At 49.3% G+C, this 22812-nt stretch overlaps 1 protein-coding gene across 4 annotated transcripts in view; it reads left to right on the top strand.

Moving 5' to 3' along the window:
• Nucleotides 1–22812, top strand: part of NEK6 (NIMA related kinase 6) — a 71772-nt gene that overhangs the window by 696 nt on the left and 48264 nt on the right. Inside the window, exon 1 of one of the 4 annotated variants that reach the window (XM_035555455.2) lies at nt 7332–7496. The exons of 1 other annotated variant lie outside the window; for it this stretch is intronic. The gene's annotated coding sequence lies outside the window, so the exon portion shown is untranslated. Of the gene's footprint in view, nt 1–7331; nt 7497–7625; nt 7760–22812 lie in introns of those variants that run through there. 2 more of the 4 variants (XM_035555453.2, XM_035555450.2) reach the window with 2 other exon arrangements.

Genomic DNA, 22812 nt, shown 5'->3' with positions numbered 1-22812 from the left:
TAAATACCTGGGGTTTGTCCTTTGACTGTTCCAAACACGTTTGTTCCTCAGTCCTTTCAGTCCCTGCACCACCACACTGCAGGCTGATTATTTTCTTCCCTCTAATTGGGACACTTCATTTGTTTATCTGGTTCTGCAATCAAAATGTGAGCTCAAAATGCTCTTTTCAAGCCAACGACCTGCATCTCCCCCACATGCAAATCCCAGTGCCTGAGAAAATGAGTGCAGGAATCGATCTCCTGGCCAATGTGCTGTTTCCATGTTGGAATACCCTGGAAGCAGAGGCACTGACTTTCCATATTATTATTTTTATGGTTCTGTGGAACAAACAGTTGAATGTGGTGCTGCGAGTGAATAGCGGGGGGAGAAGCTAATCTGTGCTGTAATTTGATCGCAAATCATTTAGAGAATGTAAATTATAGGGAGAGATGTCACTCCTGGCAGGAGGTCGCCTGTGTCACCTGTCAGGCAGTCCCCAGTGGCGATCACGAAAATTTCTTTGCGGGATTATTAATAAATAAACATAATGTTCTGCATTTCTGCAGCACCTTTCACTGAAGGGACAGAAAGCACTTTAACATTAAGAACTGTGCTGCACCATTATTTTAACTTCCTTTCGTAATATTATTTTAAAGGTTAAATTTGTCATTTGATTCCTGGGATTATAAAATGGTATTAGATTTAAACTTCATGATTTCCACCTCCACCTCTGCTCATTTTGAGGCATAGGAACAATGTCCATTCTACATCTTGATAAATTAAACAAAGTGACAAGTCATTAGTTCTGAGGCGTGTGTTAAGTGTTTCTAGGGCAGTAGCTCCTCGAAGTGTAAGAGTGGTCAGGAATCCTGTGTGCTACTACAAAGGACAAAGTTTTTGTCTTGCAAAATTTATAATTTAATACAATACTATGAAAAGCAATAGAAGAGAAAGGAGAAGGTTGGCTGAAACTGAGACTGTTTAAATCTGTAAGCATGCATCATGTGGGACATGAAGTTACGATGATAGAGTTGTCATTCAGTGTGCAGTGATTTATTACTGCACTTGTAAAGAACTGGCTGTGCGTCTTGGTATAGGTATCACCATAACTGTTAATAAACTAGAGGAATATAGAGAAAAGGTGAAGAAAAGATGGAAGAAAAGCTGTTACTATTGCACGATCCCTAAGTGTTAGGCTAACCAGTACTGTCTCATTTTTCATTTGCATTCTTTTGTCTCTGTATCCATATTGTTAGCCTGAAATGTAAAACTTACCTGCAGGCTTTTTATGGGCAGGAATCTTCCTTTGTTCTGAATTTTTTTGCACAACACTGAATGCAGTTTGAGTCCTGACTCACAAGTAGGACCCAAATGTCCTGAAACGTTATTATGCTGTCCTGCTCCTGCTGAAGTTCATTGCAAAATGTATCCCACTTTCTCTGGCTGTGAAATTGTATAGCACTGATGCTATGAGCAGACCTTAGAAGTGAAGAAGAGAGCAAATCACAAAAGCATTACCCAGAACAGATTCTTCAGAAAATATCCCCTGCGCAAGGGGCTGAGAATGGGAAGGTGCACGCACGCAGCTTCTGGCAGGGTCACACTCATAACATCTGGCTGTGAAAGCCGGGAGGCTCTGCCAGCTCCTTTCGAATAACAGGCCGTGCTCACGGAGACGGAGCGTAACTGTGCATTCCTGCGAAACTCGCCCAGAACACTTGGAAGGGGTCACGAGGAGGAATGTCAGGGAAATAGGGGAAGGGCCTACGACTGTTAAAGCTGGAGCCATTCAATCTGGCTTCAATTGCTTCAGTTGCTTTTTCTTTTTCCTTCCCCTATTTTTCCCCCTTGCCTTGCCTTGCCTTGCCTTCCCTTCTTTCTTTTTTTTTCTTCTTTCCTTTTTCTTCTTTTCCTTTTTCTTTTTCTAGAAATTCACGCATGAAACCGAGAAAGCAAACCTGCAACAAAAAATGAGAACTCCAGCACGGCTGAGTAAGGGAAGGCATTCGAGTACTGCTAACAACCAGAGACACTGTATAAACAGGGACTGACTTAAGACAGTTCATTAAGAAAACGGAGACTTAGCAGTGAAGCTTGTGCCGTCGCTAACGGAGCAGTGCAGCAGCTGGGCCTGTCCGTACTGACGGCCTCACGTGAGGTCTGGGTTCACACCCGAGCCCAAGCTCAAGCCCTCCAGGTGTCCCCAGTGCCTGGGTGCCCGCGTGCTGTGGCCGCAGCCCCACGCAAGCCAAAGGCAGGCTCAGCGCTCGGCTCGGGACGGGACCGGACCTGAGCTCAGACCCCACCAGAGAAACAAGAGGGAGGCAACAACTTTGAATTAAGGTTCTTGAAGCCCTGGCACAAATGGCAATGTAAACTGTGACACAAACGGCATGGCCTGCAGCTTGGAGCTCAAACAGCAGCAGAACAGCACTGCTTCTGGTCATTGTTCCTCCACAGCCACACGTGGCGTGGCGAGTCGCCTCTCCCTTCCCAAAGCAAGCCCTAGGTACCTGCTGCCTTAGTGCACAGCTCCTTGGGCAACCTGTTCCAGTGCCTCAGCACCCTCCGAGAACAGTCTCCATGAGGGTTTCAGCAGCAGCTGCAATCCCCCGGCAGTGACGAGGGCTTCTCAGAGCAGGCGCTGCAGCTGGGGAAGGGGCTGCCCTTTTGAGGGGCTTTTCTTTGAAGTTCAGCTGAAGGAGCCCTTTTGTGCTTGGCACTGTCTGGCCTATCTGATTTCTCCCTCCATGCTGAGACGTTCCTGGGAGAGGCCGGTGGGAGACGCTGGTGGCCGCGTGCTGCCGAGGGCTGAGCTGCTGGGGGGCCAGGAGGAGCACGCAGGCGGAGGGTGCTGAGGGCTTGCAGACCCCACGAGGGAGGATGTGCTGGCTTTGGGGCACAGGGGAAGTTACAGGAACAGAGTTGTAGAAAGGAAAATGTGTGAGTCAATATTCATCCATATATTCATGATCTGTAGGCTTGAGTGCTGTGATGCTCATTATCTAGGCATGACCTTAAAAACTGGAGTTGATTGAGAACACGGCAGCCCATCTGCTTGGCAATGCGGGCTGCTGGGGGCCTCACCCCAGCGCTCTGCTGCTGCGCTGCTTCCCTGCCCTTTGTCTGAATACAAATGCAAGGGCTCGGGCTTCATCTCCAGACCCTTCGCTGGGGCTGAGACAAGGCGTCCACCACTCCTCTCGCAAGAGCACGGGGAGCGGAATCTCCACGTGCAGGACCCACAGCTTTCTCCGTGTCCCAGCTCCAGCTTTTACAGCAACTTCCTCCTCCTCCTCCCCAAAATAAGCAGCGAGCACAAACCTGACAACCCCAATCCTCCACCTGCCCTTCCCCAAGGGCAGCAGGAACTGCCACCCACAGCCCTTGCTGGCAGGGCAGAGCCCACGCCGGGACCCTCTCGGTGCTGGTGACGGGCACAGGCACCAGGCAGCCTCTCCCCGCGCTGCTGCTCCTCACGGAGGGCGAGCAAAGCTGCGGATGGAAGCGCACAGTTTCCTGCCCTGCGAGGAGGGGCAGCAGGCCTCTTCTGCTTCTTCTCCGCCACCCCGCCCTGCTTTCCACTGACCAAAGAAATGAATGAGAACTGCTCACTGCCGCTTAATCCTTCCAAATACACAATCACCAGCAAGGAGGAAGCGATGTTGAATTTTCTGTAGTATAAAAACTCCTTCTGCTCCTTCCTCCAGACACCTTCCTCAGCCTGCTTTCTAGCATCCCTTCTTCTTTAAAAGAAAACGCGTCTTTCTTCTCAGCAATTAAACTCTATAAAAAAAAAAAGGACATTTTCTCCATCATACTTTCCCATCTCCCCTTTCCTGGATGGCAATCACAGACTGCAGATCTCACGCTGCGCAGGATATTCTGCCACTGGTCACATCTGGTTCCCTGATGAGATCCGCAGGCGGCCGAGCTGGAGCGCTCGCGGGGTCACGTGGCGGCTCTAGGTCGCTTATCTTCCTGAAGACCAGCGCTTTTTAATCTCCTTTGATTCCCTTTCTCTCTTTGTGCAGCACTCTTATCAGTTTGAGACTAAACTGTTGCACAAATGCTCATGAGATCAATCTGCAGATCTTAAGTGCGGTAAAAAAGAGGTGTTTCTCTGAGCAATCTGTTGGAGAGATTTTGTACTGACTTTTAGACTAGTTACACGCTGGTATGCATTCCTTTAGCATTAATGCTTCCTTTGGGACTCGAACCTTACAGAAATATGAGAACCGAGCATGCAGGCTGCAGACACACCGTGAAAGTCAGCCTGCATGCAGTGTGTGTGCGGAGAAGGCATGCTGCCGCCGTGCACGGGGAAAGAAAAATTCACAGCCCATCTTCTCTAGCTACTGCTGGAAAATTGAAGCTCTTTAAACTCTGCAAGTTTCATTTGAGGAAGAAGGGTGGTTTTTTTTCTTCTGAAAATAACTGTTAGCAGAAGTCTCCACAGTGGATGCTATTAAGAATGGAAAATAACAAATAAGTCAATAGGCATATATTAAGTCACTAGGGCCAGGAATTTATCAATAACGGATTGAGGATGAAGGACACAGTGACAGTTGCATTTAGCACTCAGAATAAGGTAAATCAATCCCATTGACTATATGTTGATTTAAAATCCTTAAAGAATTGGGTTGAGATCATTCTAGTTTTCCAGATACAGACTCACTACCGGGAACCTTCATCCCCGCAAGAAATAAAGAAAGGTACCTGTTTAATTTTCTCAGCCCCCACCGCTGTGGTGGCCTACTTGTGGCACTCGGCTGTGCTTGAATGACGGCAGTAAAGTGGCCTCAAGGCCACGGGTCGGGACAGTGCCGAAACACTTGGGCTGTGGGGAACAAGCAGGCTGTCACCGTGTGAGCTTTGGCCGTACAGCTTTAGAGGCAGAAATGCCTGGCTGCACTGGAACAGAAGAGCACTTCCTTGTATGTTAGGTTAAAAATGAAGTTATTTAAAGTACCCTTATTTATGTAGCTCTCCGTTCCTTACAGACTGAGCTTCAGGCTTACGCTGCCTGCTGGGAGTTCCTTCTGACAGCTGTGTCAGTGGGACTTTAAATATTTGTAGATTAAAATGTACATCAACACACTCTCGAACTATATAAAACAGTGAAATTGGTTAAATGGAAATGGGGAGCTGAGCTCAGCGTGTGGCACAACCTGCCATTAGATGGGTGCGTGTCGAGGCACCTCGTGCCCTTGTAGGCCCGGCCCTGCACGAGGGCCGACCTCCCTCCTCCGCGAGCCACCGGCCAGCGGCTGCTCCTAGCGCGGCCGAAACGGGGAAGGAAAAACGCAAACATCTTCTGGAAGTTCTCGCTTTGGGGGTTGTTTGAAGGAGAACTGCAGCAGAATCCGAGCATACTGTATGAAAGAAAGCCTATTTCTGTCAAGACTTAATTGAGGAAATTTAATTTTCTTTCGTAACTGAATTGCTGTTGATAATCCAAAGTAATTCTGTCTGGTGTGTCTAATTTAGCAGTGAAAAACCTGGATCTTGAAGCTGTGCACAAGAATGTAGCAGATTTTTGAAAACAGCTTTTCTGAATAGCAAGACAGTAACTCATGGCAGCCTAACAAAAGATCCTTTTCTTTCTTTTTGTTTTGTTTTGATGTAAAACACAAAAGTTCTTGTACCTCGATCCACTGGCAGTCTCTTTTCAAGAGAAAGAAATGCATTTTTGCAAGTGGCACATCAACAGACCTTGAGAAAATTGAGTTTGGAGAAAAAAAGAGAATTGAATTCATTTTGTTTCTCTAAGCACTTTCCCATGTTTCAGATTTTGTACTGATAGATTGATGATATGATTTGCTTTAAAACCAGGTGGCCTCTCAGTTTCCATCTGTTGTGTCTATTGCTCTGTCTCTAGTGAGAAGCATTGCATAGCTGTGCAGGCATCTGTACCCTTGAGAGAAAAATCTATGCTATCAGAACTGCTCAGGGAGATAGAATCTACTTCTGCAGTATCTTAAATGTGAGACGTATCAGAAACTTGAGGCCCTGCAAGGATCATGTTTATATTCACCCAGACTGGATGCACTGAATTTATATTAGCTTTGTGTAAACAACTTTACAACAAAAACAAAACTTAGTGACGTTTTCAAACGAATCGGCTCAGATCTTACAAAATAACCTGAATATCCCACAAACATTTGCTGCAGCTCTTTTGTCTCTCTGGATGCCAGAGGTGGCACGGCTTTAGCGAGAATGTTTTCCTAAAAGTGGTTCTGATGAATAAACAGTGCCACCTGCGCAAGGACCTGCCGGGACTTCTCGGGTTCTGCAGAACTGGGACTTTGGAGTTCAAACTACGTGAGGAAAGCCTGCCAGCAAAAATGACTTATTTGGACCAAAATGTTGCAGGTAACTGGTTCCCCAGCCCTGGCGCAGGTGAGGCAGAGAGGGGATGCAGCAGCCCCGCAGGCTGCCAGCATTTCTCCGGGAGGTGCTGGCCATGCCTGTAAGTGCAGGATACAGAGCGAAGCCCTTCCCTTCAGGATGCCTGAAGGAACTGGGGAACACAAAAAGGCCCAGGACAAATGGGACGAGATCAGTCCCGTCCCAAAGACGGGGGTCCCCTGCGTGCCGCCAGCACCGGGCTGGCTGCGACTCCCTCGTGTGCCTGCATTTCACAGCCCCGGGGGGGCCGCACCCGTCACCAGCTCCACGCCAGCTGCTCGCAGCGACCGAGCGGCCTTGGTCAGTGGTCATTTAAAAAAAAAGTGTATTATTTTTGGGTGGCAGAGCTCCAAGTAGGGACCAACTACTGTGGTGGCGGCAGTCGCTTCTGCTCGCACAGCCTGCTCGGTTGGCCCCCCCGGCCCCACGCCGCGGCGCTTTGCGCTGTGCTGGTGCCAGCTCGCGGTGTCGCGGCCGTGCCCGCCGATGTGTCCTGGTGTGGCAAGGCCGGGGAGGACACAAACCGACACAACACCAAACCACGAGCGGCCGCACGGTGCTGGCAGCTGGGCTGCCGCCGCGCGCCTTTCGCCCCGTTGCGTTGGTTCAGCCGGACCCAAGGGTTTCGCTTTTCTTTATGGTTAAGCCCGCGTTCAGGTTCTGCCCCCCTTGTAAAAGAGCTTCGAGTTTCTCGGCCCTAACTCGGGCACACCGGGAGCGACCTGCGGCGGGCGGCGGAGGCGCGGCCCGGCCCAGCAGGGCCCAGCGCAGGCCGCGGCGGAGCCTCGGCGGCCCCGGGGCGGCCCCGGGGCGCGGCGGGGCGGGAGCGCGGCGCGGGGCCGCCGTCATGTTCCGGGGGAGGAAGGCGGCGGGAGGGCGGTGGGAGGGCTCCGCTCATGCTCCTTCCACAGGGGCAGCGGCGCTCCGGCGGTGACTCATCGCGGGACGTGGAAAAAGCACCGAGAGGGCGAGCGAGCGGCCGGGCGGCAGCGCGGAGCCCCCCGCCGGGCCGGACGGAGCCCGCGGCCGAGCGCAGGCGGCAGCGCCCGAGCCCGAGCCCGAGCCCGAGCCCCAGGCCGGGCGGCGGCGGCGGAGCCCGGCGGCAGGTGGGGAGCGGGGCCGCCCGCGCGCTCCCGGCCCCCGGCCTGCGTGGCAGCCGCCGGGCGCGCTCCCGAGCGGCGCGGGGTGTGTGTGTGTGTGGGGGGGGGGGGGCGGTGAGGAGGGGGGGGGAACGCGGGGGCGCGCGGCGGGAGCGCGCGGCCGAAGTTGCCTGCGGGACGCGGCGCCGCTCGCTCGCTTCGCGCGGGGCTGCGGGGCCGCCGCCGCCTGCCCGCCCCGGGGCCGGGCCCCGACGCTCCTCCGGCCGCAGGTGAGCACCGGGGGTGGGGGGGGTCCGGGGGCGGAGGGCCCCGCCGCACCGAGCGGGACCCCCGGGAGGCCCCCGAGGCGGGGGAGGAGCGCGCGGGGCCCGGGCGGCACGTGCGCGGCCGGGACGGCCCGGGCGGCAGCGCACGGTCGGGGCCGAGCCGGGGCCGGGGGGGAACGGGGGGCTCGGCCCAGCCCGTCCCGTCCCGTCCGTTCCCGGCCCGGCCCGCCCGCCCTTAACGCTGCCCCCTCGGGGCCGGGCAGGCGCGGCCCCGGGTCCCGGCGCGGCCCCGCTGCGCGCCCCGCGGCCGCCCGGTGCCGGGGCTCGGGGCCGGGCACCTGCCCCCGGGGAGCCCCCGCTGCTCGCGGGGCGCCGCCGCCCCCGGCACGGTGCTCGGCCCCGGGGCGGTTTGCACTTGTTGGGAGGAGCGGCGGGGCTCGGGGCCCCGGGTGCCCGCCTGTCCCGGTGTCCGTCCGCCTGTCCCGCTGTCCGTCCGCCTGCCCGCACACGCCGGGCGGCCCTGCCATCGGCGGCTGCCCGCGGCATTATTGCAGGCTCAGTAATTCGATAGGAAATATCGTAGCAATTACCAGCCCGGTGATGCAAGTCCCCGGCACGTTATGGCTGTCCTGCTGGCGTTCCTGCGTCTCCTTTCAAAGTTCGTTGCTGTGAATCATGGCCAGCAACCATTTGACTTGTGCAGTTTTCTGCCTTTCTGCCGTTTTTGCGTTCTCCGACATCTCTTGACGCTCACACGAACTCTTTCCATTGTCATTTTTTTCCTGCCGACGTTCTTCGTGACAGTCATGCTTTCAGCAGCATTGGGGGGGGGGGAGGGAAGGGAACTTGTTTCAGATAGCAGAGTTGCTGCCCCCGTTTCCTATGGCTTTATGCCTCAGAGATTTAAAAAAAAAAAAAAAAGTGGGGGGGAGGCTTTTATTATGGTGGAAAAGGAGCATCTTCCGTGGGAAGTGCGGTTTCTGGACGGGGCGCGAGTGACGGCTGTCACCCTGGCGGAACTTGTCAGGACAGAACCAGCCCTGTGCGCTCCCAGCACCCCTGGCACAGAACGCGCCTCTGCTCGTGTTGTTTTCCCTGCTCCTCTGGAACCTTTTTCTTGACAAACACGTGCTTTGTCAGGGAGGACAGGCACGTAACTTGGCGATGAGTTTTAATGCACCTTTGCAGTGCATAGCCTGGACTCCAAGCCCACGCAGCAAACTGACTTTTTTAGTACTCGCCTCCTGTGATCCTACCCGAAAGGTTTTACGCCAGCATGCAATACTCAAACGTGTATTGAAAACATTGAGCCTACACTGTCTGTTCTCATTTCTCATAGTAATCGAGGTTGTGCTAGAGGAAATAGTGGGAGATTCTGAGATTTATCTCGCACCACGCTTCTTGGCTTTGTTCAGACCTATCTGTCGGTCTGAAGGCCTCTTCCAGTCAGTGGCTTTAAAGAGGTGTTTTTTTTTCGTGTAGTTCTTTTTTCATCTGTTAACAATTATTTACTCAGAGTAAAATGACTATTTTTTAATTTTTTATTTTGTATAGGGATAGGAGCCAAAAATACTTTTTTTTTTTCTACTCAACGTGTGCTTTCTTAGCTGTAAAATGGAGGCAAGTTTTCCTACACACCTTGAGAACACTTTATAGCTGTGCAGAGGATGAATTAGTGAATGTACTTCACACCTTTTCCTACTTCATATGTGCCAGATACATTTAACTTAAGGCTGTGAAAAGTAGATAGACAACAAACAACATGGCAGCACAGAACTGGAGCAGCCAGCGAGTGGGGCAGGCAGTAAGAATCCGACTTACTTGTTCTGAATTTAAAGCACGAGAGTTGTCACGTGTTGCTGGAAGGGCAAAGGCAGTCCTAGAGGAAGATGCCAAAAACCAAATTATGAAAGCGGGCATCAGTATAACCCCAGGGGCCTGACTCTTGCCCTGTCCTACGTGAAAGCCTCGTTGGGATAGAGGACTTTTAGAACACAAATTTAGTATCTGACTTGTGGTTTTTAGCCTTTGTCACCCTGAATTACTTCTCTTGGAAGCTCTTGTGATAGAAGAGGTTGTTCATGGCAAAGAACCCATGAAAGTTGTCTTTACCTCCAGCTAATGGGGAAAAAAAACAAAACCTGGAACTTCATTGTAGACGCTGGGCTATTTTACTAACTGCTTCAGTATATTAAAATTCAACATGTCCAGATGGAAAGGGGCTGTGGTGCTTGGGCACAGAATTGTGGTTAAAGAAGTTGTGAATAGACGTTTTGCTAGGAAATGGCGTGGTGCATCTTCATGTCCAGCCTAAATGCAGGATGCACCAGCAACGTTCTTGCAGCCCTGGAAGCAGACACGGAGTATTCTTGTGGTCGCAGAGCTCCCGGCTGCCCTCACACCACCGCTTGTCACTGAGGGCCTGAGTGCGGGGCTTTGGGCAGGAGGTAGAGGCCCACGGGGTGGCACAGGGGGAGCCTCGGCGCACCTGAGTGGCACGCAGTTGAACACTCCTTGAAATGGCCTTTACCAGTGTAAAACCGTGTGGAAGTTAAAGGCTGGCTGAAACAGACAGAAGTAAAACGTTGGCATGTTAAAGATGGAGGACTTGAAAGTAATTTCTTCTGGTGTTAGCTCCTGTTAACGCTGGTGTGATTGTTGTCCTCACCTGTTCCTTTGCAAAGCTTACAGCACGAGTGCCTGAAAGCACTTGGCAGGCTCCGTGTGTGTTCAGCCTGTCGGTCTCCACGTGCCCTCGGGGATCGGTACAGTTTGTCTGAAAGCTGGGGGTAGCAGCCTCAGGACGAGTCGGTGTGCCTCGAAGTCGGGCGGAGCGGCCGGGGCTGGGGAACGGGGCTCCGCTTCCCGCTGCCGGGCTGCCCCTGCCCTGCGCCAGGCCTGGCCCAGGGGTGGGCTGGGGTAAAGCTAAGGAAGCAAAAGAGAAAACTCAGCTGCGTTGAACCCCTTAACGTGGCTGCTGGAAGAGCGATTTCTGCTCTCCCTACCTGAGTCCTCGCTCCTCCCAGAGGGGCACGGGCCCACGCAGCGGTCAGACCGCTCCGCAGAGGGCGGCCAGCACGTGCACTGCAGGAAGCAGCCGAGATCCTCCCGCCTGGGTTCCCCAGGGCTCGCGAGGCCGCGCTGCCACGTGCCCTGTCCCAGCGCTGGGAAGCACGGCTTGCTGCCTTGTGTCAGCTCGGGCTTTGCAGGGCACGTTCAGTGATGCTGCAACAGGTATTAATTACGCAGTGCTTTGGTATGAGAGCAAATTCACAACGGTGAGGTAGGTACGAGTCCAGTGAGACATTCCGCACAACAAAAGTAGTGCAGAGTGCTGGAGCCCCTCACCGGGCACCGCGGTGTCCTGGGGCTGTGCGGAGATGTCTGGTGTCCGTCGGATCCTGGCCCTGCAGCACTGAGCCGAGGCGAGGCCTCTGCTACCGACCGCGCGGGTTGGCAGGGCACAGTGCAGCGGCTCCCCGGGGAGGCTGTGGGATCCCCACCGGTGTTCAGGTTGGGCTACGCAGCGCTGCAGAGGGTGCTGAGAGGAGGGGGGGGGTGGAGGGGAAAAACAGAAGCCAAAAAATTTGCATTCAAATTCTAGATTTTAAGAAAGTGCTTTTTTAAAAGCACAGTGTGCTGTTGGTTTTGTTTGTTTGTTTGTTTGCTTTTCCCAGCAGGTTGCCATTGCTGCAGTGTGTCTGAATTAGAGAGAACATTCAGCCCTTGTTTAAAAACGTCTTACAGGTTTATTGGGGAGGGTGCCATTTGGTTTTAAAGCCGGATTGGAGCTGCTGTCGCTGCTTGGCTGAAAGGTGGGACAGGGAGAAGCAAGGTCCTCACAAGCATGGGACTAAGCGGGCACTTCTAGAACTTGGGAGCTAAGTTTTATTTAAAAGCAGAAAGCCGTGGGGAGTTGCTTTTAATAGTGGTTCAGATGCAGCAGTCCGTAAAGCTGTCAAATCTTTTTATGGCTAGATAGGTCTCTTTCTATCTTGGCTTATTTTTTATATGCATATTGGCTTGGATCAAGATTACTTCAAGTTCTAACCTGTGCTAAGTATTTAAACATCTGGACATGCTGTACACTGACGTACATGCACAAGAAGTCTCTTGAATTGTGTTAATGTTTTTAAACATATTTTTTTTTTATTTTCAGAATATTTTAAATATTTCATAAATTTTAAAAAATAAAATAAATTACAGCTGTGTTTAGCTTCAGTGTTTAATCAGATGATTTGATTTCTCACATGGCAAATATCAAACACTTTTACAGTGTCAGTACAATTAAAGAAATTAAATTTCTGAAGTGTTTACTTCAGCTCGGTACTACTTTAAGTGTCTGCTATCATAGATTCCAGGCAGTGAACAGCTGTCTGTCGCAGATGGAGAGGAAAAAAAACTTCCCCTTAGCTTCTTCTAAAAAGGTTTCCATACAAAACCAGTAGTAACGTAATACTACCTTTTAGTCAAATTTGAGTTTCCTGTTACGCGTTTAAGTGAACTGACAGCAGACAGTATCTATTTGAAAGCAAATGGGGTAAGTGAATGACTCTAGGAATTTCATACTCCAAAGCGTTCTTGAAACCTCACAAATGCTTGCTTAGAAGTCAGAATGCATTATTTATTTGGTCTCTTTTTTTTTTAACGTCCTGGAATTCTAAATCTACTTAAATACTGCTTTTAAATCTTCCCCTCCTCAGGTTAAGTTAGCATACTCCTCATGCACAATAAAACTCCTGCTCCTATAGTGACGTTGAGATGACTGCATTTTTTTTTTCCTTCCAGTGACTTGTAGGTGGTTTATGAATTACTTCTTTAGAGTCTACTGCATTTTATTAAAATAAAGTGGTATTGGCTGTCCTGTTCTTGTACTGTTTTGCAAAACCAAATCAGGTAGTTTGGAAACTCTCAAGGACACGTAGCAAATCCATATTTTTCTTACAGTCCAAGTGCAGAGAAGTCCCAAAAAGCGCAGGTATAAAAAGCCTAATGATTTTTGTAAAATAGAGCATTTTCAGCTAAAATCTTCAGATGGTAGAAGTGATACCTGACGTCGTTTTGAAAATGGAGGTCACGCACAGAAGTGCACGAACTTGGTTCTGGGATCAGAAGTTAGGTGGTTGGAGGTACTGTTTTATTCCCTATGAGCAAGAACACCATGATGATATAAAACACACTAAAATTGTTAGGGCATGCCTAATCACAAAATGCAAAAGATGGTAAGGTTGTGGTTTGTTTTTATTTTATTTTTTAACTGAAAAAGTGGCGGCAGCTGTCATACAGCTTTTCCCCGTATGATTGTTTCCTCACCATCAGTTGTTTTTTTTCCTGGACTGTTAACATATATATTACAGCCCAGAGGCAGTTCTTCCATTTTTTGGTGTTTCTGCTTTGAGTAACTTAAGTCTTCAGCTGTGGGCTCCAGGCACGATGCGTGCTTCACGTGGTGACTCAAAGCACGCACCAGGCCCTTCCCAGTCTCTGGGCAGAGCCTTGGGCAGCAGCACGGCAGGGCGGTGCGTTTGTCCTTCCTTTAGGTTTTGGTTTTGTTCGTAATTCCAAGCAGTTCTCGCTCTGGTGCTGCCCTGCTTCAGGGGCAGGGGTCCGTGCACCTTTCTGTTCGCTGCGCCTCGGGACATGGCTGCCGCTGCGCGCCGGCTCACCTCGGCGTCGCGTGAGACACGCGTTGTTCGCAGACGCGGTGGACAGGCCGTTTGCGCAGCGCCAGTCACGGGGCGGGTGGAAACGTGGCTTCTCCAGGCACAGGGGGCTGCCTGTGCTGGGAGCCCTCTGGGGAGCCTTTGGGAGCCGGCTCCTGACCTGTGGAGTGCCGCGGGCGAAGCCAGCGGGGCGAGCTGGGTGCGCTGCCATCCAACCTAAGCAGGGAGCCACAGCGGCTGCCCTGGGGGTAACGCTGAGGAGCGGGGTGGGGGCTCCCCGCTGATGAGAGGATGGCGGAGCAGGAGAGGGGACAACGAAGCTCCGCGCTGCACAGCTATTTGCAAAATGAGCGGCTGTCAACAGCCCGAGATAGGCGCTGCAGCCTGGCCGGGAGACAGCTGAGGGACCTTGCCGAGGGGGTCCCGGTCTCGCGTTTCAGCTCAGCATCCCACCTCTCCCGAGCCGTCCGTCGGCGTGCGCCCTGCCGTGGGGCTCCCCAGGGCCGGGGGCATCCCGTGGCTCTGCCCACTGTCCCATGGGACTGGTGGCACCTCACCTAGCGCCCTGATTCTGCAGGGGTCAAAAACCGAGCCGATAAGGGCCGTGACCCCGCGCCCAGCCCAGCCTGCTGACGGAGCAGGTGTTGCTCCACGCCCTGGGAGGATTTGCAAGTCTTTCATTTTGCAGAGCTCAGTGACAGGCGCCGCTCTCCAGTTGCTTTCGTCGTCCGGTCTGCACGCCTCGAGAAGCCCGCTTGCTGCGAGGCGGGAAATACCCGGTGGCCTGCTGAAAACTCCCGGTGTGCCTGAGACGGAACCTTAAATCCACGCTGACAGCGGGAGCGGGTGCTGGATGGCGAGGACGGCTCGTGCGAGAGTCGGTGCCGAGGGGCGTGCTGGTGGCGGGGAGCTCGCCCCGCTCGTGGCGCAGGGAAATGCACGTTCCCGTTCTTCCTCTTTGCTGAGAGCCGGCGGGCCTCCTTGGCCTCCTTCGCTTTGGGGAGTTTTTTCTTAACCTTGTGAATTGTAAACTGTGCAGTTGGAGATGGAAATTGCTGTAGTTGGTGCAGCAGCAACTGGGGAATGTTGGTCTACAGGGTGGATTACTTCACAGTAAATTCAATGTGATTCTTTTGAGGAATTTCAGTTTGAGTCTCTGTCCTGTCCTTACCCTCATGGACACATTTCTCTGCCATTTTTGCTCTGAAAAGGAGTTTTTTCTCCTTGTTGGAGGGTTTTGCGTTTCTTCATAGAAGCACTGAGAACTGCCAAGACTCTCTTGGAGAGTTTGTGGTGGGTTCTGGTCCTTGGGGCATACGGATGTCATTACGGTGAGGAGATGGGGAGAAAAACCTGAGAGGTCTTTTAAGGTTCCTTTTCTCCCAAGTGTAGGGACTTAGATTGAAATAGGTATTCACAAACATGGACACAAGAAATCCCTCTTCTGTTCGTGGAAGTTCTGCTTTCATTCCCCTGTGCTGTCAGTATTCCATTAGACCTTCTATCAAACAGCTGTGCAAAGCTTAAATCTTAAAAATGCTAAGCTAGAACAACCGCAACAAAAAGCCTTGACAAGGTCCTTCAAAATACATGACTATATTTCAAAGAAGCAAATAAGTCAGAGCTGTGTGTGTCTGTACGTTACCCTTTAATCAGCAGGGAAATCTAAGTGGTGACTTTCAGCTGTCACTATATTAAGAACCAGTGCTGCCTTTCGTGGCAGTCTGTATATACTGGAGTCGGTACTATGTAGTAAATATTCTTGCTGTGTTTTCATAATCATTCTACTTAGAGTAAGTGCTTCTTGGGTGGGTATTACAAATCTGTTAATCTTTATGGTATTTATAGGGTAATTTTTAACTCTCCTGAGCTCCTTACTTCCTTACAGGTCAATTACTCGATTTATAACGTTATGTCAGTCGTAAGAACTTTACCATCCAAGGGTAAACAGTGGTGGGTACAGTTCTTTACCTGTGTTTGCTCTTGGTTCTTTGTATATTACGGAATGCCATAATTTACAGTGTGACCTATTGGGATTTCTTTGAGTCTCCCTGGTTTGTACTTTAAAGTGACTGTGATGACTTATTGCAGCTTTTGTGCTTCATCACTAATGGAGGGAGAGGGGAAAACTTGCCGCAGCCCTCTCTGAAGAAAAGGCTGTTAATCACGTTGCAGCTACTTAAGTCACAATTGCTGCAGATAATGTTTAGGTATTTTTGGTTGGCTATTGATGTAACTGGTGACTGTAAGTCAAACATCGCCGTGTTGGTGAACACGCAGCTCTCGGGGAGGCGTTGGTGAGAGGGAGGGCTGGCTCGAGGCTGTTGGCACTGTAGCTGTCAGTTTTAAAGTGAAGATGTGTTCGAGTCGAGGGGTTTGAGTAGGTCTGTTTTTTGAAAAGGCGATCTACCCGCGCTCGAGTTTGTCTTCTTGAGGTTGCCTTTCCCCTCGCCACCAGCATTAGCACGGCGGTGTGACCTGACGCTGGTGTCCCCGCTCCTTTTGCTGGGACGTCTCGCCTGCTGCCAGCAAGCTGCGGCAGGGGGAGGCCGGGCAGTCACAGTGATCACTGGTGACTGGGAAACCCTGGTTCTGGGGACAGCCCCGACTGCTGCTCATCAGCAATCGAAGCTCTCAAAGAAGCAGAAAGGTGGGAAATCTTCTGGAAGGTCTAGGGTAGGTGCAGCCAGAGAGCCTGAACAGTCTTGTGCTGAGCTCTCTTCCTCTTGCTGCCTGGGAATGCTGAAGCGTAATCTGCGGGGCTTTCATTTGTGCTGTTCTGTTTGGTATTTGCAAGATGCAGCTTCTGCTGCAGAAGCAGGTTTCAGCGTCTGTGGTGACTCTGTGAGGATCTAATAAATCCCCTAAGGAGCCCGATTTCTAGTTGCACTTTTCTTTCTTCCCAGATGGAAGCCATGATTCATTCTCATGGACAAGCAGACCTTGTAGCGTTTTTGGTATAACACACAGTGAATATATTGTTTTCAAAGATTCAGCCGAGATTTTTTTTTTGTTGTTGTTGGTTATGCTTTGTGAGCACATCACACTGTGGTGTTCCCTTCTAGCCTTTTTTTTCCTCCTCCATAACCCCCCTCAATATTTCATTTGCTTGTGGATTAGCGAAATGTCAAAAGGGTAATGAAGGAAACAAAGACTTTATTTCAGAGTAGGAAGGTCGGGTGTTTACTGCCTCTCCTTCGCTCATTCCATCAGTAACAGGGCCGCGAGACACTCGCCCAGCACTGCACTCACTGCAGGCTTCTCCCCAGCGCCGTGAGGTCTGTGGGGTCCCATCCTGCCGCCTGCCAGCACCGTTTGGGCGTTCCTGGGACTGGCAGGAGCTGGCGGCGTCTTTACTCTGCCTGGCGTGTGAGACGGTGCTCAGCTCCAAAAGCGTACATGAAAGGCAAGCCTGGGTCGGCCGGCGGGGTGTGTGTGCTTAAGGTACCTATTTGCATGTAGTGCTCTAAAGGAAGTTTGAAATGAACCATGCATCACCGGCGTTATCAGACTTTGGCAAAGTTGCCCAATATCTTTCATCTTGTTCATCTGAAACGGGGGACAGCTGAATGGCAGCTTGCTCATTTCATTGGTGACATAGATGGCACTAATGAGTTTGATAATAGCAGCTGGATGATGTGGGGAATGTATTTTCCCTTCGGAGACTGTCTCCAATTTGTTACACCAGACCGTATTTAAGTTTTTATCTACACTTAAGTCATCAGGCAACAGTAACAGCCAGGGTTGCTTTTGTTCGTGCATCCAGGATGTGGCATTAATTCTGCTCCGCACGCAGCTGCTGTCAGTAGCTTTTCCTTTGCGCTGTTACTGTAGGGCGAGGTACTGGGGCTCTCAGGCTCACGGCTGGATGCTTTGCTGAGAACGTGTGGCAGTTGTGTCCCTGACAGACCAGCTCTCCTTTTACTAGCAGGCTTTGGGTTTAGACTGGAGGGGGTCATGAGGCGCCGTAGCAGAGCAGCCCTCCTCGTCACCTCCCGTGTGTTAAAGCTTGGGTTTGACCTCCAAAGCATGGTGTGGTCCTGCCTCTGCCTCCTCTCTGCCGTGCTTGCAGTTCTGGGACTTTGGGTTTATCTCTCTTGAGCCTTGGTTTGATCCAAAATAGTCCGGTCCATTGACCTGTGGCTGTGACTTCTCGAAGCCCACTGGCAATGTATACAGTCCCCTCCCAGGATTCTTCCTCTTCCTGAAATACCAGGTACACCTTTCCTCTTAAATAACTTCTGTGCTGGCCACAAATGCATTTTTTAACCTCAATTCAACTCTGTTGATTTATGAAGCTCTCCTGCAAGCCCCGCATTGCAGGGCTGAGAAATCAGTTGTTTGTGAGGCTGTTCTGAACGGGTATTTGAGAAGTTGAGCAAGATGGGTTAATCAAGTTAATTAGAAAATCCATTAGGATTTAGGAGCAGTAAGAAGACTAGCTTTTCTTTGCTGCCGTGTTTAAGTCTAGTAGGGATTTAGAGCTCAGGTTGCACGCTGAAATTTTGACTCCTATGAAATCTGAGATAACTAGGTGAGATATTTTCGCCCCCACCTTGCCTCCATCGGGGGCTGGTGCAGGGTTCTGGCGGTCACTGACCACCTCTGGCGCCTGTGGCAGTGGTGTTAGAAAATGCAGTTCCCTAAGTCTTGGAGCCCGCGGGGCGTCCTGTTGGAAGTACAGAGATGGGTGCCTGACGGGTGGTCTCACCTGAGGGATGTTTGGGGACCTGGCGCACGGTGTGATTCGAGCCAGGCAGGATGTCTGGCATTGCACAGTTCTCTCCTGTAGCCCAGTAAGGGCACAAGGGTGTCGTTTCTCCCCTGCGCAGTAAGATGTTTCTGGATGTATTGTTCAGGCTCCTCTGTCACGTGCTGAGCCCAGTTCGTTTCCAAGTGTCTACTGGTCATTAGCCAATGAAAAGCCGATGACTACTATAAACATTTCTTCCACATGCAAACCAAAAGGCACTAATTCGGTATTTATTCATATTCTGTCAGACCAGCAGAGTTGATGGATCCCTAGCTCCTGATCTGGGTCTGTCCCACCAGCATGAGGCAAGGTTTTTCTGCGGGGCTGCAAGGCTGCTCCTCGGGATAGTTCCTGCTGTGGTTCATGCTTTTTTCCAGAGAATTGGGTACATTGTTACTCATTTATTTATTTATTTATTTTACTAGCTCTCTAAGCTGGTTCATTTCGCATCAGCTCAACTTGTTCCTTTGCTGTCAGTGTCTTTAGTTTTGATTTTTCTGCTTTTGCATTTGCTTTGCTGTGTCATTTGCTACTTCACTGCTCAGGGTTGGCTTCACCTGGATTTTATTGCACTTAAAAAATTATTTCTGTTGATGAGAAATAGTGTTTTATACACAGGTATTAACAAGCTCTCAACATCATTTGAATTGATATTGATAAAACACAGTAGTTTATTTTTGAACTATTGTGAATGTTTGTTCCATTGTGAAACAGATCTTGGTGTTTCTGCAAGTGCCTGATGGTAAAGAGTTGTCCCTGCTGCTGAGCGGGCCCATGGCAAGTATTTTGAGGTGTGTTCAGCGTAATTACTCTTAAAAACTGGTAATTCAAGATGGTTGGAAAGTTACATTTTCCTTTGTTCATAGATTGCTGAAAACTAAATTGCACTCTGTGCCTCAGCTGGGTATTTTTGTTTCTTTCTTTTAGTAGTGTTAGGACTTCTCCCCTAAATTCTTCTCTTCGCGGCCGTGGCTGACAGAGGTGTCTTGGGGCAGGTAGAACAGGCACGCATGTTGAAAACATAATGTAAAGGCATTTGCAAATGTCTGAGAACTTTTGATTTACGCTCTCTGACATGAGTGCTTTTTTCACTATTTTTATATTAAAGATCACATCATACATGCATAGCAGCCGTGAGCTCGAGCTTAGTTTTGGGTGCAGAAGCGCCGGGGGCCGGTTCCCCTGCCCGCCTGGTGAGCAGCCATGGGGCTGGTGGTGGCCGCGGCGCTGTGGGATGGGGCCGAGGCTTTTCTGTAGGTGGGGAGCACTTGGCTTGGTAAGCAGAGCCCAACGTGTCCAGCTCCCTCGGGTAGGTGACTGACTGTGCTAAGAGCGGGGCGGGAAGCGGAGGTCGACGTGGGGTCTTGGCAGGCTGGGAGAGAAGCGTGGGGCAGGCAGGACAAGAGGCTCGTGTTTACATGAGCGAGCCTACGGGTTTTAATAATCTGCTGATTCTTCTGGGTTTATGCCTCAACAGTGGGGCTTATTAGAATAATGAAACACACAGGGCAGAATATAGTGCTGAATGTTTTTTGTCTTGCACAGCGCTTGCGCATTTAGCCAGAGCTTTCTCAAAAGGTTGATTCCCAGCTTCTTGTCAGAACATTCTGTGCAGGCCTCTGTAGGAGAAAAAATTGGACCCAATTTAAATAGACAGTCTTGTGAATCCTGAAAGAATTTGGGCATTTAGCCCAGGAAAGGGAGAGTTCTCTGCAAGAACGCCATTAACCCTGTCTGTCATCAAAATAAGTAATAAAAGTAACTATGCAGACTTCATAAAGAACAGAACTTTCTTGTTTTCCCCCGCAGCCTTGATTCGCAAGGCACTGGTGCGTGAATCTTGCTCTCCAAGGGAAGCTGTCCTGGTGGGAGAGGGGATGGAGGGGCCTTGTGGGCAGTGCCTCGGAGGAGTGGGCATGAGGTGCAGAGCAGCATGAAATCTTAAACCAAACCAAACCAAACCTGTGCTGTTGGTTCCAGGAATGGGTAGGGAAACCAATCGTTTTATTTAGTATAGATAAGACACTTTATAGCAACATATGATAGTAGTTGTCCTGGCATATTTTGAGGAGGAATGATACAAACGTGTTTCTAATGTAGCTATTTTTGTAAGTAGAAAAATGTTAAATCTTTTTACACAGGGAAGAGTTTCTGCTTCTGTTTGGCTGTTGCTTGCAGGATCCAGATGTGGGGAAGCTCTTGCAGTGCTAGCATCTGGCTGCTTTGTAAGTTGTGCAGAGGGTTTATGAGGTAGCTTTGAAGTTGCCTTTGGATTTGAATCATATGAGTCTTCACGTTGGCTAGGCTGCATAATTCTCAGCATCATTTCCTCTTACTTTTGATTATGAGAAATGTAAATACTTCAAGCTGTTGTTCTGATGTTTTGAAGTAGGGCCTACATAAATATATATATATTGTCCTCCTCTGTTCCTTTTCCCTCCATTTGAGATAGATATGTTGGCTATAAAGACACAAATTAATGGCTGTAGAGCTCAACTGCGTTAGCAGGGTGGCTACAGCAGGTTTCAGGGATTTTGAGCCCATCTGATGTGAACTGAGGAAATACTTTGCGTTCTTAGTTGTATGTGGTGGAAACGCATTTCAGGGATTGGCGGAAATCGGATGTTTTCCCCATGGGTTGGGAATAGTTGGTCTTCCCTACTAGATTTTGGCTCTGTTTTTACAGGGGCTCTTTGGGTGTTGATTGAGAGTGGAAACTGGTTGTATTTCACGTGTAGATTGTCAGCTTGCTGGTAGAACTGTAAGCTTGCTTACTTACGTGCAAATAGCTGATTGTTCCCTCGATGCAGGAGGGAGGCTGCAGCCAGCGGGATAATGAAGCTGACGTTACGGGTACAGACAGAGCACACTTCATAGCTGTATGTGATGTTACTTATTTCAGTTATGATTTAATGATGTGAAAATGTCTGGCAGTTTCTGTGAATGTATATGTTATGAATATATTTCCAGCCTATATTTAATCTTTCCTTCATCTGAAATGAATGAATTCTGAGAAGGACAACAGAAATGTTCTTAAATAATTTGGCTTCAGGCTTGAAAGCTTTATTGCATTATAAATTAAAAGGTAAGCATGTTGTTGCATGCTTGGTAAGCAATACGGTAAAATTCCAGGTAGATTTAATATGTGTTTATTTTTAACGTGTTTCGTTAACACTAGTAGTGGCCTGAGAGGTCTATCTCTACCCTTTCAAAGGCTGTAAAAATGAATTAAATGAATACTTTTGGAAGGCTCAAAATTGTGCCTAGAAGAATATAAATTAGTTGGGGGAAAATGCAGCCTGCTGTTGCTGTTCTGTACAGTATTATCTGTCTTCAAAGTAGCTGTTGTCAGTTTAAATGCAGCTGAATGCCATCCATACTAAATTTTGATTTTAAATACATATTTGATATTTATCTACAGATAGTAGGAGCACTGTACGTAAATATTTACACATGGTGTTGCAGGAGGAAATTCCGTGCGGGGAAGTAAGAGGTAGGACTAGTCCGGTTAGGCTGGTGAAAAGGAACATTTATCCCATTGTCACATTGATTACTTAGCCATAACTGTAAATCACCAAGTACCCTTGGCATCGATCCTAGGACTGTTTAATAGGAGCCATGTGAAACCATCCCTTGTAATGAGTGGATTGAGCTACATATCATTTAAAGCATATTTAGAAGACTTTTAAAAACAATTGTATCTTTTGATTTGGCACCAAGATCTAAGAAGCAGGTTTCACAACATATTAAAAAAAAAGGAAAGAAAACACACCAAAAAAACAGCACTAACAACAAAAACCTCACATTAAACCTGTCCTCCAAGTCCATGTTACATACTACAAGAAGAATAGATGGTTTACAGGAAAATAATAACAGTAGTAACAAGGAACAAATAAAAGGTAGAAAATAAATCATTTAGCAGCTGTTGGTGTGTTTGGAGCCATAGGGGACAACATACAGACCTCATCTACGTAAGAGCAGTGTAAATTATTGTTGATGCTGTTGCATCAAGGAGATGATGTATGGAGAAAAACACAATGGGAACATGAGAGATTTTGAACCAAAATTAGAAATAAGCTGGTAACTGCCTTTCTGGTTGGTGGTGAGAACTAATGCAAGTAATGGGCATAAAAATCATTCTATCAGATTTATTGTCTTAACTCCAATAACATCTTCAGGTGTAGTAGTATAGTTGAGAAGGGGAAAATACTGACAGGGACCTTGCTATTTCCAAGTCATTTTACTAGATTTGTTGCCAAACTAGACTATAGTGTACTTGAAAAAGATGATCCTGCCTGCTAAAAATGGGAATATGGACCCAAACTGGATGTAGAGAGTAATTTAAAGGAGAGTGGAAAGTTTGACACGGATATTTAATTATTGGCAGGAAGCATTTGTTTTATTGACATCTGCAGTGAGATGGCTCTGACTAGCTTAAAATTTGTTGACTTAATGTCATTTTGCTTCTAGGTATGGAACAGTGAATTACAGTGTCTGTCACAGCATTTGTTTAATGAATATCAGTTGCTGACATAAAATGAAAAAGCTCTAGGGCTTTTCAGCCATTTTGCTAAAACATTCTTGGTGGATTTTTGGGTCTTCCAGAAGCCAGAACTCCATTACTGGCTGTTAAGACTTTG

Source organism: Cygnus atratus, chromosome 19 (assembly GCF_013377495.2).
Source record: "Cygnus atratus isolate AKBS03 ecotype Queensland, Australia chromosome 19, CAtr_DNAZoo_HiC_assembly, whole genome shotgun sequence".
In the NCBI taxonomy this organism is placed as follows: domain Eukaryota; kingdom Metazoa; phylum Chordata; class Aves; order Anseriformes; family Anatidae; genus Cygnus; species Cygnus atratus.
Note: the sequence above shows the minus strand (reverse complement) of the source record. Positions and strands in the feature narration are given on the sequence as shown.